The following is a 19,833-nucleotide window of genomic DNA, read 5'->3' as shown; positions in this document are numbered from 1 at the left end:
AGATTTTTTAATGTTAGCTTCTGTTAAATGGTAAAATGAAGTAATTGACATAACCTACTTCTAAAGACAGAGCAAAAGTTTGGTAATAGCTAAGAGAAGTATAAAGTTTTAGGAAACTGATGAACATGCAGGCATCACACAGTAACACTTTTACCAAAAACCAAAAATTTATTACTATAAATTACAAATAATAATGTCGTGTCAAGCTTGAGTGCTTTTGCATGAAAGTAAAATGTAATAATATCTTCACTACTAGTAGGCACTTTAAAATAAAATAGTATAATTATACAGTTTTATAGTTATAGTTATGGAATTCTGAAGGGAACACAGGTTATCTTCACTTGGTAAAGATACTAAAACAGTAATTAATAATAATTATAATTATCCTTACTATTAAAATTAGAATATTATAACAACTCAGGTTTTAGAAATAAGTATTATTACATAGCTACCATGTCTTGCAGTTGAAGTATAAGTCAAGCACAAATATAACTCATCTAAGTAAGCATCACCAAAATGGAACTAATATACCTTTTACAGATTGGCAAACTGATGTTCGGAGTAGTTATCTAATACACTGAAGGAATCAAGTCAAAATCATACTCTACTGGGCTGTTATGCTGTTTCCTGACATAAGAAGGTATCCTAACTAAACAACTAGTAAGAGGGAGAATTAACTTCAGAATCCTACACATAAACCTGAAAAAGGGTTCTAATGGCACTGACTGGGGGGCAAATCGAGAGTGAAACTGAGGGTTTTCTGTTTTTGTTTGTTTTTGGTTAGTGTTCTAGCCTCCTAGATCAGTAATTTCTATTTTGGCATTTATCTAATAAGACCATTCCCAAATGTCTTGCTTTTAAAAGAGTATTTCTATAAGTATGTTATATACAGATTGGAAAATATTTAACAGTGGTTAACAATTCTGAGACAAATCCATATTAGTCAGTCCATATTAGTCAAGCTACTAAAAGTAACTAAAGTAAAAATCAAATGTTTGCCATCTGAGTGACATTTTAAAAAATCTTTCAGTTAATTCCTACAATTTAGAATTATTTGTATGTTTAACCCCACAGCATAAACTCTTCTGGATGAATTGTGTTTACTATTTTCTTTTAAATTTTCAGATAGAAAACATAGGTAGAAATCTTACTTCATATTACAGAAACCCTGCCAAAGGCTTAAATACTGACAATTCCTAGGTGTTGGAAATATTTATTTATACTAGCTTAAATCCTAAAGAAAAACAAAGGGAATTTTTATTCTTCATTATTATAGGCATGTTTTTAGAGTACTGAATATTTGTCTAGTCACAAAGAAATTGTGTGTGTGTGTGTGCTTTGAAACCCTTGCAGGCCATAATGTCTGTTTAATCCTTTAATATGTTTTATCTTACCACTTCCTGTTTCTTCACATAAGAAGGGGAGGCAGATTAGGAAAAACCATCCTTTATTTCAGCGGTTCTCAACCTGTGGGTCATGACCCCTTTGGGGGTCGAACGACCCTTTCACAGGGGTCGCCAAAGACCATCGGAAAACAAAAAGATATTTACATTACTATTCATAACAGTAGCAAAATTACAGTTATAGAGTAGCAATGAAAATAATTTTATGGTTGGGGGTCACCACAACATGAGGAACTGTATTAAGGGGTCGTGGCATTAGGAAGGTTGAGAACCGCTGCTTTATTTCAATGAGTACACCCAGTTGTATAGGCTTTTTATGTAACCGAAGTTTGAACAAATTTTTGAACAAACAATTTGAACAACGTTTACCAAAAAGAGATTTGGAAAAATTCTAATAATTTTTATTTATTCAGTTAAAATTATTTCAGACACTTTGTCACATCTGATTGATTTATTTCTCTTAAACTTAGAATCATATGGCCAAAGCATTTGTAGTTTTCTTCCATAATGAAACAAGAGTCATTTAACAGGCATATAAGTTCAAAAAAGAAAGTCTTATCTATGTAAGGAATATATAAATTGAAAGTAAATTCGGACATTCACCTTTTGAAGCTTCTCTTAATGTAAACAAGCACACACATAAAATAAGGTAAAGATCATAGAGTATTTTTCAGGCCCATACAAAGCAGAAGAAAAATTACACTTATTTTATTTTTAGAAAACAGATTGCATTATCAGCAAAATGGAAACACACAAATGATTTTGTGTTCTCTCATCACAATTAACAGGCAGCTCTGACTAAGATAGACGTTTTTAGAGTTTTTTTATCACTTAAAAGTTTCAACAATGCCAAGTAAATAATGAATTTGTGCCACACTTTGATCCTGTCTAAAGTAATTAGTAAAGTACAAATAAACACAAGACTAACGCCCTATTCTTCTATCTTGGATAGCAAAAGAAGAAGAGATGAATTCAAAGTCATGAATAGCAAGCGACTTCTTTCAAAGTACTATTCAAACGTATATATTCAAAATACCAAAAGAGAATTCTTAAAGGTTTTCTAGGCTATTCAGTATAGAACAAACCTAAAATGTCATTTCTTCTTAAGAGAAGGCAATACTTTTTGGTTTCTATTTTCTAATTATAGTCACTAGCTTTTCCCTTTAAAAGGTGTGAACAACTGTTATTCCAAACAATAAAAATAAGCAAGAAGTATCTAGAAACTCAATCCAAGAAAAGAATTTTTCTTGAAATACTCAGATTATTTTTGAGAAAAATTCAGTTATATATGTGAAAGTGACTCCACTGGACCATCCTGCCTGTATATACAGGATTCAGAACCAAGGCAGAAAGCACCCTTCTACTTTGACTGCTGCTGTCTCAGCCTATCCACATCACTACAGATGCAAGGGTCCACTTGTCCATATATACTTAACTTTGATAAGGGCCTTATATCAGGTCTAATGAATTGAGAAGCATAAAATACTTCCATGCTCTAACTCTATATTTAGCCCATTCTTTTATAATGCCACTGAAACGGAAAGTAGCAACTCAGGAAAGTATTGTTTTTAAAACCAGCAAATTCACACAAAAGCTATATTGTATGGCTGTGTCCATTTTAAAATCTTTTACTTTAGTTTTTTGTTTGCCATGTAAAGCTACTGGCATGGCTATTCTTTATTTAATGGTTCTGTAATTTCAAAATAATCTACAATATAAAATCAGGAATTCAAATGGTATACCAGAGTCAGAAACCACAAATTGAAGACATTTTGTAAGCATATTTATTCTTTAGAGGCATGGGCAAAAATAAGTTTCTTTTTGTAGTCAGTTCTCAAGATCTTCTGGAGAATTCAGTGTACACAGACCTATACTAAGCACTTCATTCAGTCTAAAACCTTCAAAGACTTTAAGCTATGCCTTTACTTTTCTATGCAAAAAAGTTGAGAACAATTAGATAATCATAGTAGGATGCACTAGTTGGCTCTAAATTGTCATCATTTTAGCTAGCAAAACAAACTAACAATAGTTTTTTTTTTAATCTGATCTGCATTAAAATTCTCAACTTCAGAAAACATCCACTTTCTTCAGCCAGGGTTTTGTTTGTTCTGAGTATCTGTCTGTCAATTCTTTAAGTCCAAGCTGAAATACCACACCCCTCACCATCACTTCAAAACCCAGGTTAAGTTCTCAGCATTTCAGCCAACATAGACTTCTCTATTCTTAATACTTTATTATTATTATTTTTTTTTGGAATTGGGGAATCGGGGGAAGGGAAACAGACAAGTTGCTGTCCTTTTGTTATTCAGTCTAGTTGTGGAGGACGTCGCTTCACTGGCCCATATTGGTGTTATCATTGCGCTCTTCCCAGGTGAGGCAGTTGCTCACTGGGCCCTGGACGGCCGCTCCCAGCGGCTCTTGGCCGCTCACTCTGGCTGCCGGCCGTTCACGGTAGCTTACAGCAGCCCACTGCGGCCCCACTGCAGCCCATGCCATCACCGGTGTCTCATGGCAGCCCAGCTCCAGGTCGAGCTGTTGTTCATCATCTTAGCTGTAGAGGGTGCAGCGTCACTGGCCCTCATGTGGGATCTTAACCGGGGCCCTGCTGCTCAGAGCTGGCGTCCCAAGCCACCTCCTAACCAATGCGCCACTCGGCCGGCCCTGTTCTTAATACTTTAGAGTTTGTCTCCACAATGTTTCATTCAGTTTCATCCTCCTTATATTTTTCTCTGGTTGTTTCAGTCTTTTCCTTGTATTTCTAGCTCTTTGAGGTCAGGGGCTGTATCTTATATTTCTTCCCTAACCTCCACAGTGTCTTTCACAGCTCTACACCTATGTTCATAGTGCTCAATAAAGACTTGATTTTTTTTATTGGAATGACCCTTATTAATAAGGGAACATAATTAAAATGGAATGGGTAAAAAAAGAATTGGGGCAGTAGGCCAGCCGAGTGGCTCAGTTGGTTAAGAGAGCAAGCTCTGAGCAATATGGTTTCCGGTTCGATTCCCGCATGGGATGGTGGACTACACCCACCCGCAATTAAGATTGAACACAGCACCTTGAGCTGAGCTGCCGTGAGCTGCCGAAGGGCAGCCGGATGACGACTGGACTTGGAGCTGAGCTAGCTGCGCCCTCCACAACTAAGATTGAAGGACAACAGCTAGGCTGTTCCCCTTCCCCAATTCCCCAACACTGTTCCCCTTCCCCAATTCCCCACTAAAAATCATTAAAAAAAAAAGAAAAAAGAAAAAAGAATTGGGGCAGTGATGCTCTGAATACAAATTAGGAAATATTTTAAGTAGTTTAAGTGTATACGGCAGTTTTATTTTATGGAATAGTAAAATTTAAACAAAAAGGACATGGTTTTAAAAATGCACAACAGCACTTGATGCTGTGATAATATATAGGTTTAATAAAACCTAAACAGATTTGTTCCTAAAGACTATATAAAGTTACATACTCAGTTTTCCGGTTCTTTGAAGGGGCCAGGTAAAAGAGAATATACAATATTGGTAAAGTATGTAAAATAAATACTATGATTAGCACTAAGCAATTCCTGGGGACTTCTCTGTGACCTTAGTGACTGGAGGGCAGAGTAACCTTAGCAAAGCCAGGCCTGGACTCCTGACCCATGGATACCAGGAGATAAAATGTGTGTGGTTTCAAGATGCTAAATTTGCGTTGGCTTGTTAATCAACAATACAAAATGAATAAAAATATGTTTCAATATAACCAATCTAAAAAAAAAAAAAAAAAGCAAAGCAAAACAAAAAACTCCCTTAATCCCATATCCCAGATTCCAGCTCTTGCCCATTTTTCTGCTCCCACCACAGCAAAACTGCTCCAAAAATGTATCTAGCATCTGCACTGTCCAATACAGTGGTCACTAGCCACACATGGCTCATACAATAACTAAACTTAAATACTTAGCTTCTCAGTAACACATGCCACATTTTAATACTCAATAGCCACATGTGGCTAATAGTTGCTATATTAGACAGCATAGATAAAAACAAAAACATCTATCATCCCAGAAAGTTCTTTAGAACAGCACTCATCTGTTTCTTCATTTTATTACATCCCATGCTCTCTTTAAATATTCTCCAATGACCCACAGGGCTTTTCATAATCTGGCCCGTGACTACCTCTCCAATCCCATCTTTTACCAGTCTGTCTCCCTGCCTTTGCTATCTCCAGTCACTTGCTTTCTTAATATACTTGAATAGGTCAATTGCTACCATATGTAATAGGCAAAATAATACTCTCCCAAAGATTTCTACACCCCACTTCCTGGAACCTGTGAATATGTTGTGTTCCATGACAAAAAGCGACTGCAGGTATATTAAGGTCAGAGACCTTGAGATGAGATTATGCTGGACTATCTTGGTGAGCCCGATCTATTCACATAAATTCTTAAAATCAGAGAACCTTCCTTTCTCAGCTATAGTCAGAGGGACATGTAATTTGAAGAGAGGCACAGAGAGATGCAACATTGCTGGCTTTGAAGGTGAAGAAGGAGACCATGCACCAAGAATGTGGGTGGTGTCTAGAAGCCGGAAAAAGTCAAGGCAATGGATTTTCCTGTAGAACTTCAAGAAAGGAACACAGCCCGGCTAACACTGAGCTGAAGACAGTGAATTTATGCTGTTTTAAGCCAATAAATTTGTAGTTATTTGTTACAGTAGCAACTACAAATGAAAACCCTGTTTGTGGTAGGCTGAATAATGACCGCCCAATGGTGTCCACATCCTAATCCCCAGAATCTGTGAATATTACCTTATATGGCAAAAGGGTCTTTGCAGATGTGATTAAATCAAGGATGGGGCCATCATCATGGCGTATTCAGGTAGTCCCAATGTAATCACAAGGCTCCTTATAAGAGGGAAGTAGGAGGTAGGAAGTCAGACTGTGCAGAAGCTAATGTGATGACAGAAACAGAAACTGAAGTGATGTACACACAAGCTGAGGAATGCTAAGAGCCTCTAGAAGCTGAAAAAAATAAGAGCACCACTAACTTTTTGGTACTTTTGTTATAGTGGTAACAGGAAACTAATCAGGGGTCTTTGCACATTCTTCCTAGAAAATTCTTCTCCCTAAACTGCACATGGCTTCTTTCTTTACTTTATCCAAGTCTCTGTCCACTGTTACCTCTCTAGAGACATCTTCTTAACCACTCTAACTACAATATAATCATTCTAGAATCCTGCAAACAGTCCTACAAAGAAATGCCAATAGTGCAGTTCCTGAGAAAAGAATGTTTTATGATCTTCATAGCAGTTGTCATCATCACACCTCCAACCTAAACCCCGTACTCACAGTAGGGATTCAAAATGTTTATTAACTGAGTGAATGACTACTTGGTAATAAATGTGCAACTACTTCTCTGGTTTGGCAACATTACTTATGAAGAATTTACATTTTAATGTCATTAAATCTAAAAATAGTTTCATTTTAAAGTCTTTGCAAATCAGAGAAAGTAACTATTCACCTATAGTTTCATTTTTAAATTTTCCCTCCAAATACATAACCAATGTTTCCTCACCATTGATTCAGAAATTTATTCTCTCCCCAAAGATATAAAATGCCACCATTATTAGAAACTACATATTTTTGTACATCTACTTAAGTATGTGCTTGGGTTTCCTATTCAGTCCCATTAGTTGTTATCCTTTTACTATTAGTAGCATGGTCTTCAAATTCATAGCTTTATGTTTTATTATCAAGGATTCTAAGTTCCATCTCAAAATTCTTTGTTTCAAAATTATATTGTCTAGCTTTGCCAAGCATGTTCCTAGAAAATTTGAGTGTGATTTCAGACAAACCAAAAACAAACAAAAAAAGCAATAAAATATACTAGTAATTTCATCTGGAATTATGAGGTATGATCAAACAATATGGCGAATGTTTAAATTTAAAAAAAGTTATTAGAGTAAAAGACACGTTGCCATTCATCCCCCTCATAATACTCCCCCTTGCTTTGAACACACTTATCCCATTGTTCTTGCCACTTTCTGAAGCAGGTCTGGAAGTCCTCTTTCATGAGTGTCTTGAGTCATGGCTGCCTCAATGTCCTGAATAATTTTGACTTTGGGGAAGAGCCAGAAGTTACATGGTGCCAGATCTGGTGAATAAGATGGATGAGGACACACTGTAATGTTTTTATTTGACAGAAATTGTCATACCAAAAGAAATGTGTGACACAGAGCATTGTCATGATGGAGGATGAAGTAAAGGCAGTCACGATAGAGGACTTCCAGAACTGCTTCAGAAAGTGGCAAGAACGATGGGATAAGTGTGCTCGAAGTGAGGGGGGCGTATTTTGAGGGGGATTAATGGCAATGTGTCTCTTGCTGTATTTTTTTTTAATTTAAACATTCGCCGTATTTTTTATCACACCTCACATATATTCATTTTCAAATTATTTTATAAGGAACTAACTTATTTCTAACATGAATTACAGAATTAATTCCTCCATTCAGGACCATTGTATTTCTTCCTGTAATCGAATTATTTTTATGTCCTTTGGTTAAGTTTCTCATTGCTTATTTTGAATCAGATTCCCTACACAGCAGCTGATAAAGACTACTAAATGATCCTTAGGTAGAAAGTAACTGCCTGACTCAGTCTTATTTTCTGTTATGTTGATTTTCTTGATTATATTTTTAAAATTGTATGATATAATAGGAACCCCAGAAATCTCTATTTTACAATCCCAGTATTGATATTTATTTGCAGTGGGGTCCTGAACAAGCAATTGTAGTAACTACTACATTCGAAAGCAATGACTTACCCTATAGGAGATTCATGAACGAAATCTAAGAGCTGGTCATAAAGGATTTCACAAATAAGCCACAATAGAAATAACACCTAAGGGCACAAAATCTATTCTCTCTTGAGTCGGTTTGAATTTGTTTGCCTTCTAAAAATGGTTGATTACTTTAACACAGTAGCATTCCAGAGTGGCTATGACAGAAAAGTCTCGCTGGGGCTGGCATCACTGCTTGCTGTTGCTTAGCTTCTGAGGCCTCATGTAAACAGTAAGCAAGCAAACGCTGGACAAAACTTAGAACAGGATAAAATATCATGCTATGGGATGGTTAGGAAAAACCACTTAATAGGTCATAGTATGAATTATCATGAATCATTTATTTCTGAATTTAAACAGTTTACCTAGTTTAGTAACAATTGTTCAGGTCTCTCACAACATTCTCTAGGAAAATTACATTAAAATAGTAGAATCTTGTGTTCTTTCTGATTACAAAATTCTGGTCCTTTGTCATTTAAAATTTTCAGAAACTTAAACTAACGTCCTCTATACCTCCCCCAAAGCACAGAACTATACTTATTTGATAGCATAGCATAACTAGTTAAAGGCATTATGTTGATATTAGAAACTTTTGTAAACAAAAAATTTTCATACAAACTTATTGTGTTAACTATAACTCCATTATCCTTAAAATCAGTTATCATAAACTAATAAACTTAAAACTAGTGATCCTTAAAGAATCAGAGAAATACCAAATACCTTTAAATCCTCAGTTTAAATTAAATAATAAAACATGGAATCAAGACAAATATGCTCATTTACTGTATGGTTTATGAATTTATTTCTAAACAAGTTTTTAAAGCTTAATAATTGTCTTTTTAATCTATGGATTAAAAATTCTGCTGTATACTGTCATTCAAAAATATTTACTAAGAAGTCTAAAAAACTTTACTTGTTATAACTTAATGGCAAATCTCTAGGAAACAAATTTCCATCCAAAATATTTATACAGAAAACTAGGTCTAAAAAACGTTTTAAATTTTTCAACGTCTTTTTAGGTGAATAATTACTTAGGAAAACTGCCTACAATGTATAAAAATTAGCATGAATTTTTAATGAGATAGAGAAGAATTAGAAAGCATGATGGGTGGCAACCATGCATTTAACTGAATTTTCTTGCAAAGAAAAATGTAATTAAAAGTTAACATTCAGGTAGTTCCACTTCAGGTAATAGCAAAGTAAGCTGTACTAAACTAATCTTTCTGGAAATAACAATTATAAACTTCGAACCAAAAAACTCAAAAACAAAAAACACAGACCTATTCAAGGAACTAGAAAATGACTGGGAGAAGGCAGCAAATGGAGGGCACTCAAACAGGGCGACATCCATATTAAATGACTGTTCCTCACACGGCACTCCCCAGTCGCAGGGATCATGTACCAGTAAAAACAATACCTGCTGACTAGAGATGTCAAAGGGTGGATTCTGGGACACACACACACACACACACACACACACACACACACACACACAGAGAGAGAGAGAGAGAGAAAATAGGAGAGAAAACGTAAGAAAATTAGAGAATCAATACAGTACAGTACCAGTTAAAATTCACATAATAGAATTAGGCAAAAGAGAAAACAAAACAGAAAAAGAATTTTAGAAGTATAAGAAGAAATGCATAAACTAAAACACTTACATTTATAGATAGAAAGAGTCTGCTAAGGCTCCAGCACACTGGATTAAAAGAGGACTCATATAAAGACATAGCATCACTAAATTTCAGAATATTTGAAACAAAAAGAGAAACCTAAAATATTGCAGAACAATAAAATAGGTTACATGTGAATGATCAGGAATTAGAATCGCACTAGATTTCTAGAGAAAGGCTCAATACCAGATGTCAACGAATTAATATCTTCAAAATAATAAAGATATATTCATAAAGAATATGTCCCACAAATGTGATGAAATAAACCAAATTATGCCATAACATTCTTCTAATATTTAGTACTTACTATGTTGCAGGCATTATGCCAATTAATAGAGAAGTCTTCCTGGGGCTAATAGTAATAATTTCAGATTTTGAGCTCTGGATCTAACACTAAAATAGTATAAGGAATATGTGAAATATAGTCAATACATTTCTGTAGAATCCTACATGAAAATTTGAAATTCGATTAAATAATCTTTCCTTTGTTTCCACCATTATATGTGTAAGACCAGTTACATTATAAAAATATGAGTTAGAATATCTGCTTTACATAAATGTAAAGAGAGTAGTAGTATTTTTAAGGCCTATAATATTAATAGATTAATTTCAGAAAAATCAATGCAAAGTATAATACCCCAACCATGAATTTTCAACTTTTAAAAGCTCAGAGTACAAAGGTAGCCAGACAAAAGTGTTGAAATATTTCAGTACTAAAATAACTGTTTTCAATGAAATAATGACATTACTACATGAAATACCAAGTGTTTTGTGGTAACTATGTAAATAAGTCATGTTACATAGGATAGCACCTTGCTGTTAGCAAATATTAAAACCAGAAACTTAGTTTAAGTCCAAAAAAAATCAAATGTTTTGGCATACTACAGTTCCACTTCTGTGAACTGTTTATGAAGCAATCTCAAATGAGAGCTCTTACCCATTGCCAAAAATGTCCAAATGGTATAGTAGTTACTGTATTTTGACAATGTAGTAATCTCAATTCATTTAATGAGGTGTTAAGGGGTGAATCCCTAAAACTAAAGTGAGGGAGCAGTGGTAGGGAGGCTGGCATGGAATTTTGAAAATACCAAATATACTGAGATACAGTTATATGAAAAGTCATATTCATGGGGAAACAATGTCCATGTAAAAATGAGTATTTCATAAAATTTTTAAAGGGAAATCTTTTTTTGTATGACTCAAAAGGTCAGATAAAAGGTTTATGTTCAACTACTAGAGATGCTTTGGCACTTAATGTGATTGTTACAATATATTAAGGGAGGTAAAATCATTCCCCTTAATAAGCTAGTTCAGAAAACTACAGAATGTAGGCTCTAAAAATTATCATAATTTTATAAATCAGTGTTTGGCTATAAATTGAAAAAGGCCACAATGCCTGGTGAGCCTGTCACGTACAGAGCTCCTTTTTGGAAAGGTTTATTCAATTTTCAAACTAGGTTGGTAAACTTCTGAAAGAACATGGCAAGCTTTTATAATTTCGTGCTTTGGACCAACTCAAATTTTCCACCCACATATTGATAACTGGATTGATACACAAGCTAAAGAAACTTATCTAAGGATTAAGTATGGATGGGGATAGCTGACTACTTTTGAAATGTCTTGACCTAAATTCTTCCCAAAGGGATTGTATACATTAAGTGACAGCAATTACGACATTCCATGTCCCTTTAGAATTGCCAAGGAAGTCATGATTTTAAGAAAACAAATATAGGATGGTTTCTACAAGGTTAGGTTGCTTTCCTAAACTGGACAGAGGTAATATTCCTGTTCACCACCTGTTTTCTGGAGTTGAATATCTATTGGAATATCTGCCTCAAAAGCAAATTCCTATTTTTTTAGCATATGTTTAACTGAGATTTTTCACTTTGAAAAATTCGATATCTTAGCAACAACTGTGTTTAATGAGCACACATTCAAAGTCTACTTTAAATTTCAAGGTTGTCAAATGTAACAATTAAATTGGTTTTAATAGCTATTCCCTACACCTAAATGCCATATCAAAGATTGACAATCAGATTTGAATTCTGGTTTTTCTTGACACACTTTTTCTTCCTATATACATCTTCTTTTTAGCTGAAGCTAAAAATATGAAGAAAAACAGGACAGTACAAAATGCCCTGAAATTTGAAATTCTCTTTTTATAACATTACCCACATTCTTGGTATTTAAATTCCAGAACCAGATATACATGAGATAAATATTATAGTCTAAATGAGGTTCCATTACCAACATGCTGTGAACTTGATTTTTGAACGTCAAAAACTTGGAATAATACTATTGTCCAACCTATTTACCCTAATTCACAAGTATTATATGGGTGACATTACAAAGGAAAAAAGAAAAACCACTATATAACCCCAAAGAATTGTTCACCTTACAACAAACATTTTTAAGGAATTTTTCACCAAATAATAATATATGCATCAAAGGTACAGAGAAATGTCATTGCCCACAGAAAGACTTATTTATAAAGAAGTACTCATTATGTAATATGAGAAGTGTAATAGAAGAGTGCTCATTAAGTGATGGCCAGTTAGCTCAGTTGGTTAGAGCGAAGTGCTATTAACACCAAGGTTGCCGGTTCAATCCCCACATGGGCCACTGAAGCTGTGCCCTCCACAACTAGATTGAAACAATGACTTGACTTGGAGCAACAAAAGAAAAACAAAGAGTGCTCATTACTATCATAGTCAATATTTTTTACAAGTATATCAATCTCAGGATAGACAAGCACATTTCTGGGGAAATTGTAGCAGCATGAAATACTAATCAAGATATCAGTATACAGGACCATAATCAGACTCTCAATTTCAAGACTGGCAGTAACTAGTATGATGTTTAATTTTATGTGTCAGCTTTCCTGGGTTACTAGATGTAGGGCTAGCTGGTTAAACATTACTCTTCAGTGTGTCTGTGAGGGTATTTCTAGAAGTGAGTAGCATTTGAATTGCTGTACTGAGTTAAAAGAGATCATCTTCCCCAATATGGGTGGGCATAATCCAATCAGTTGAGAGACCAGAATAGAACAAAAATGCAAAGGAAAGTTGAATTCACTCTCTGCCTGACAACTTGAGCTGGGACATAGAACCTCTGCACGTGATGTTCCTGGTTCTTAGGACTTCCAACATGGACTAAAATTCTACACCGTCGGCTCTCCAGGTACCAGGTCTTTGAACTACATCACTGGCTTTCCTGGCCTCCACATTCTAATGGCAGATAGGGAGACTTCGCAGCCTCCACAATTGTGTGAGCCAATACCTTATTATATATATCCTACTGACTCTGTTCCTCTGGAACTCTAATACAGGTAATATTTCAGCCACATAGAGTCTACAGTTAAGTCCTAAAGATAATTTCCTATATTCCTTCACTGTGCCCTAGTCATCCTCTGGCCAATTCAGTAAACAATGTGAAGAGGATAAGAACTACTTTTATCTAGGTGGTGGTTGTTGTTTTTTTCATGAGTATGGATTAAATATTATAAATAACAAAATAAAGAAATGCTGGTACAATATTAAAAATAAAACCAGAGTATCAAAAATAATGGCTGTTGTTGAAATATATGCACAAAACGATTTCTTGTAGACAACTCACGTTATCACAATGAACTACCAGTGAAAAAGGGAGAGTCCAGAATGCTTTGAGCCTGTGAGATCAACACAAAAACAGGATCAGAAAAAGAATTTGTTCACAATTCAACTGAGAGGGAGAAAAAGGACGATGCTGCAAGCTTTTCCATTGTTATTGTCTCATCAGTGAGTAACCTAGAGGAACCACCCTGTCTTGGATTAAATGTGATTTTCTTCTCATTGCCAAAAACAATCTATAATTCTTTCTAACATGAGTAGCTACCTCTAATTTCAAGCAAAACTGCTATTGCAGGATAATGAAGAGAGATACATTTTTTTAAACTTCAAAATGACATTTCTGAAAAAGAGAACTAAAATGTGCAGAGGAAGGGCCATCCTCAAACCCTAAAGGGACAATTGAAGCACACAGAGCACTATAAACTTCATCCTTCTGGATTTATATATGTTCAATAATCCCATTTACATTTTGATGTTTCAATCTAATCATAAAGAACTGCAATGGAAATTCCATCAGTAATCTCTATTTAGTTCTACAATAGCCAAACCCATCATTATCAGAAAACCACCTTTAAAAATCACAGTTTGAAATGCTCTTTGACTGGCAATGACTAGCAAGGGTTAGAAAACCTATTTAGAAAGTTATAAATACATATTGATTGATGGATGTCAATCAATCAAACAGAAAGCCTTTCAGTATCTATCAAAGAACCAGAGCCACACGGAAGCCCTGTTTTCTCTGTGTTCCCCAGAAGACTGAGCATATCACCCTGTCAGGGGAGTCTCAATTCCCAAACTCCAATGAAGGAATGAAAAGACAAAGGCACTGATGATGTTGAAGTGTTTCTACCACCACTGCCACCACCAGAATTCACAATGTATTCTTTGTAAATCAAAATGATTCTATGGATTCACTTTTGGTGGAGAATAAAGTTTTGCTTTAAGAATTTTAGTAGTGCTAGAGAGCTGAAACATAATTTTGTCTATATTGTCTTTTGAACAATTATATGAACACATAAAATCAGTATGTCAGTGTGAAAGTACCAACAGCACCATTCAAATCAATTTCACTGCATTTCTAGTATGTGTTAGCAACTGTGTTTGGAGCTGAGGATGAAAGCATAAACAAAGCATACTTCCTGTCCTTATGGAAATCATAATCTGGCAGAAGCTGAAATGTAATCATTCAACAAAAATGCGACATGGTCTGAAAAGAATGAATGGGATGAAGTTAGGAAAAAATATGAATGCCATGCTGAGACATTTAGCCTACGTTCTCTAGGTCGGGGCTTGCAGAGTCAACTATCTTCAAGAGCCAGGCAGATAAAGTAAATGAATAAAGTTGATGGGATGGCAAATTACAGAGAGCATTTCCCAACTACAGGAACAAGTCACTAGGTAGTAGTAGTGGATTGTGTCTTGTGGAAATCTAGACCAGATTACTCAGATTTCTAATTTTTTGAGAGAGACCAGAAATCTAGATTTTTAGGTACATATAAGCTCCTGATTTTAATTGCTGCAAACTTGTTTAAATTTTTATCTACATGTAAGGGCCAAACATAACATGTCTATAGGCCATGTCTGGTCCTCTGCGAAAGACAACTAGGTGGGACTTTAAAATTTTTTCAGTTGGTTAAGAGCTTGCTCAAGAGTGCGAGCTCTGAGCAACAGCGGTTCGATTCCCGGCCTGAGCTGAGTTGCTGCTGAGCTGCCAACAGCTGGCAGGATGGCTCAGCTAAAAAAAAAAAAAAAATTTCAGCAGAATAATGTGACTGAATTTGCACTTTTAGAAATGTCCCTCTGGTGATAGTTGCAAGTACAGATGACTGGGGACAGGAAGATCAGCTGTTTGGAAAGGTTCCTACAAAAATATAGTGGACTTAAACCTTTGACAGAAAAGTGCTGGCAGTCACTTGAGTGAAAAGAACTGAGGACTAGAACGACATATAAATTGAATGGAAGGAGCAAGTAGACAGGGTGGGGAGGGGAGGGGGGAATGAAAATACAGCAGTAAAGCTGAGTAAAAGAGTGTAGGTCTAATCGAGTGAATTCAAAGAGTAGGAAAGACCAGGACGAAAGAATTTAGACTTAGAGCACAATGAAGATTTTTCCTTTTCTGAAACTAGAGGAAGAAAAGAATACAGACACATATGAAGATGGAAAAAAGAAACTGAATACATATCTAATAGACTCTACTGTTTGATTGGTAGGCAGATTTCTCAGACGGTCCTCAAGATTCCATCTTCAGGTGTACATGCCCTATAAAATCCACTCCTTTTGTGTGGGTAAGAAATTGTGGATTTAATGAGCTATTCACTCCCACACTCCCATAATTAAGTTAGATTATATGGCACAGCCGACTTTACAAAAGGGACATTATTCTAGTTGAGCCTGATCAAATTAAGCGAGCCCTTAAAATGGGCTTTCATAAAGAGCAGAGATTGAACTTGAAGGAAATTCTCTGTGGCTGAATTTGAAAATGGAGGGTACCATAGAATGCCCTCTGGGAGCTGAGACCCACCCTTGGCTAACAGCTGGCAAGGAAATGACTGCTGCCAACAAACATGGGCTCTTGGAAGAGGAATCTGAGCTCCAGATGAGAATGCAATCCCCCTGACACTTTGATTTTGGCTTTGTAAGATTCTGAGCAGAGAACCCAGTTGTGCCATGGCTGGACTTCTGACCTATAGAAACTGTGAGATAATGGTCAGGGCTTTAAGCTGCTAAGTTTGTAACAATGTGTTGTACAACAAGAGAAAACTAATACACCTCTTACTTAGAAAGTAGTTTTTCTGAATGAAGCAACAAGGATTGCTTCAAGATAAGTTTGGTGGGCTGCCATGAATGAGAGTCAAACTAAATTTGCTTTCTAGCAATTTTGGTCTTGTCAAGCATTCTGGGCCTGTCATATCAGGCACAGAATGATTCACTAGAGAGAAAAATAACTTCCCATGTTATACAAAAAATTTAAGTTATATACCAAAGGAGTTGGACAGGTTTTCAGAGTGTACTTCCATGAGAAGACTATACAAGAAAGCATATACATACAGTCACTATTTCTCATCAGTAGTTAGCAAACATGAAAAATATTATCAACTAATTCCTCAGATTTGAACACCTTCAGAAGGTTCTAGCCATAATTGTTGTACACAAGCATATATTCAACTTTCTCCATTCAGTAAAATAAATGACTAAGTTTCTATTAAACCTCTAAAAGAAATCATGCTTTCATGTCAAAAACTTAACACATATATCATAAAATTATTTCAGAAAGCATTTCAATAATTATGGTAGAAATAAAAGTCATGAAAGAATAATGGTATTATTGCAATCCTGTTGGCATTTAATCACTTAGTCTTTTGAAATCATGCTGTGTACAGTCATATTTACTGTCTGGTTTCCACAGTAATGAACACACAGCCTGTTTATTTTAAATATTCCATCCTGAAATGAGGATTTTTTCCCCCTAAATTTATACTGCATGCTAACCAAGATCCTAAGTCAAAAAGAACACAGGAGGCCAAATGTGTAAAAGACAAGAAAGATCCAATATGAACATTATCCAGGTTTTAGATTTGGAGAAGAACAATGTCCAACTCCAGCTGTTCTAACTTAATGGAAGGATAGCCCATTTTGGCTCAGTCTTTGTCTCTTGAGGGAGGCAAGCAGCCTATGACATAATGTGTCCGTTTTGTTCATTTTATGTTAGTAAGCGCAGCGCTGGCTTTGTGTTTCAGCTTTCTCTTCTCAACGTTCGACTCTCTTTCCCTAAAGAGTACCCAGAAAGCTCTCTTTAGATCAAAAGTGAAAGTTTATTCTGAATCAAGGGATATAAGAAAATTAATCTCTGAGAAAATAGAACTTAAAATTTAGAACTGTCCTCAGATGAAGAGTTTCAAGGAGGTATTCTTTGCTGTCCAGTCAGCATATATTCTAAACAGAACAAAAGCACTTCCCTTTAAAGTTAGTTTAAAAAAAAATCATCCATAATTTTAAAAAGGAAATAAACTATGAAAAAAAATGACTATTTTTCAAGTAATTAGAAAATAAACCTGAAACCTATTCTTTTTAAAATGGAAGGATAAAACAGATGGAAAATGAGAATGGGGGAAATATTCAAAACTGTTTAGGTTTCACAAATTTCAACTCTAACTCAAGACAATCCAACACATCAAATAATCACCCCCCACAACCACCAGCAGCCTCCCTGGATTCATCCCTCTTGGCAATCTGACCAACCCCTGCTCCAAGATGGACTGGCGTTCTCCAAGTCCACCGTATTGCAATCATCCTGCAGCTCTCTTCAGCATCATCCTGAGGATTCTCTTCATTGTACCCCTGTTTCTTAGGTTTCATGAAGTGAGTTGAAAGCTTGGCTCATCAATCTTCAATCGTTGCTAACCACTTATTTAAAACAATGCTAATTCTTTGGCTTCTGGTTTTAGATACACAGTGTTTTGGCTGCTGTTCAACTCTAAATATTTCATAAATATTTCTTGAAATTTCATCTTTGGCCCATGAATTTTCTTATATTTGTGGGACATACTATCTTTTTGAAATTAAGTTATTACAGAAAACTTGACCTGTATATTGATTCTCTGGTTGAGAACTAAGCTTGGTGGCTTAGTACATAGTTAAATATTGTCATGTTTTAGTATGCTTGAAAAAAATGTATATTCTCTATTAGTTATCCATCCATCCAAGTAATCTTGTTAAAATATAGTATTCAAATCTTCTATTTTCTCATCTGCTTACTATAGTGTTTTTTCACAGATGTTTTTAAAAAACTTTCAACAGAGTATTTGGATTTCTTAATTTCAACCTGTTATTGAGTTAATTGTTGCTTCATATATTTTGAGGTTATGTTGTTAGGTAAATATAGTTCTCAGAATTATTATGTCTTCCTAGTCATTTGGTCTTCCCTATTCTTAGCAACTCTTATTGCCTTAAGGTGTATTTTTTTATATAATAAATATCCATCACAAGTTATACTTTGATTAATATTTGTCTGGGGTATTACTTTTATCTGTTTCCAACCCTTCTGATGCTCATGTTTTAGATGTGTTTCTTATAAACAGCACAAAGTTGAACTTCGTATTTTATGGAATCTAGAGTCTGTCTTTAATAGAGTTTATATTCACATAATTTACCATTTAGTTTTCTTATCTTTATGTATTTGCCTTTGCTCCAATTTATTATGTTTAATACTTCTTTAAAAATCTGCTTAATCACTTAAAATATTTATTTTATATTACTTTGCATTTTTATATTATTTCATGTTTTGTGGTAATAATTCTTTTCATTGTGGCTGCTGACTTATCATGTTAGATAATTCATGTGGCTGGAATTTTTATTTTGAACTTATCTTCAGAGGGGGTGTTCTTTCCATTAGATTCTCATCTACATGGCTTTGCATTAGCATTTTAATAGCTCAGAATTTGCTTTTGGGAGTGTTTCAGAAATGATATATGACAATCTCTTGGCTTGAAATCCCTGTGCTGTTGGGGATAGATAAATTCTGACCCCATTCAAACATGTGCACAGGAGTTTCCCTCCCCTCCCGCCCCACCACTGAATCCCTAACATCCTATCACCATATAGGCATTAAGCTCAATCCCACAGAACTTGTACACAAGCCAAATGATCTCTCTGGCCAATGCAGCAAAACTCTGGCTTCAAGTTATCTTTCTATTTTCAGTCCCCTGGTGATTTGCACCCCCCCACCCCCCCCCCCCCCCCCCCCCCGCTTTTCTTGCCTCAGCATTTCTATGTACCTGGAATGAGATTGAGGATCATACAAGTATATCACAGGTTAGTCTAATTACTAGCATAACTTTCATGAATATCATTTAGTATTTATTGAGTAATCAGCTCAGCACAAATGTGCATGTCAAGAAGTTCATGTCCTCTGCCCTCTTGGAGTTTACAAAAGGCCTGAGGATTATTCATCATTGTCCACAGCAATATCAACATGCAATAGTACCATCATTCCAGTTTTCTATCCAGGATATATGATTCTCTAATTCCATAGTGTCTTTTTCATAATAATTTTGAATTAAATCTAATGTAAGTCAATTACGTCGAGTGATCACCCTAATCACAGACATGTTTATCAACCCAAGAAATGCTAAGGAATTTTTCAAAAATAATATCTCCTCAGGGAAACTAATTCTACTCTCATATGTTATGCTTATTTAGATAGAAGGATTATTTCATTATGCCCAAGATCAAGAAAATTTCACATTTGTTTTCATTTTGAATTGAAAAATGATAACTAGGGGCTGGTCAAGTGGCTTGTTGGTTAAGAGTTGGCTTGGGAGCACCAGCTCTGAGCAGCAGGGCCC

The 19,833-nt window shown here is 35.3% G+C and overlaps 1 protein-coding gene across 4 annotated transcripts in view; it reads right to left on the bottom strand.

Moving 5' to 3' along the window:
• XRCC4 (X-ray repair cross complementing 4) overlaps positions 1–19,833 on the bottom strand; it is a 239,926-nt gene that overhangs the window by 144,275 nt on the left and 75,818 nt on the right. The gene's annotated exons all lie outside the window — the stretch shown is intronic.

This window comes from Hipposideros armiger, unplaced genomic scaffold, assembly GCF_001890085.2.
Source record: "Hipposideros armiger isolate ML-2016 unplaced genomic scaffold, ASM189008v1 scaffold_182, whole genome shotgun sequence".
NCBI lineage: Eukaryota > Metazoa > Chordata > Mammalia > Chiroptera > Hipposideridae > Hipposideros > Hipposideros armiger.
The sequence above is the reverse complement of the archived record's forward strand: the minus strand, read 5'-3'. Positions and strand labels throughout refer to the sequence as shown.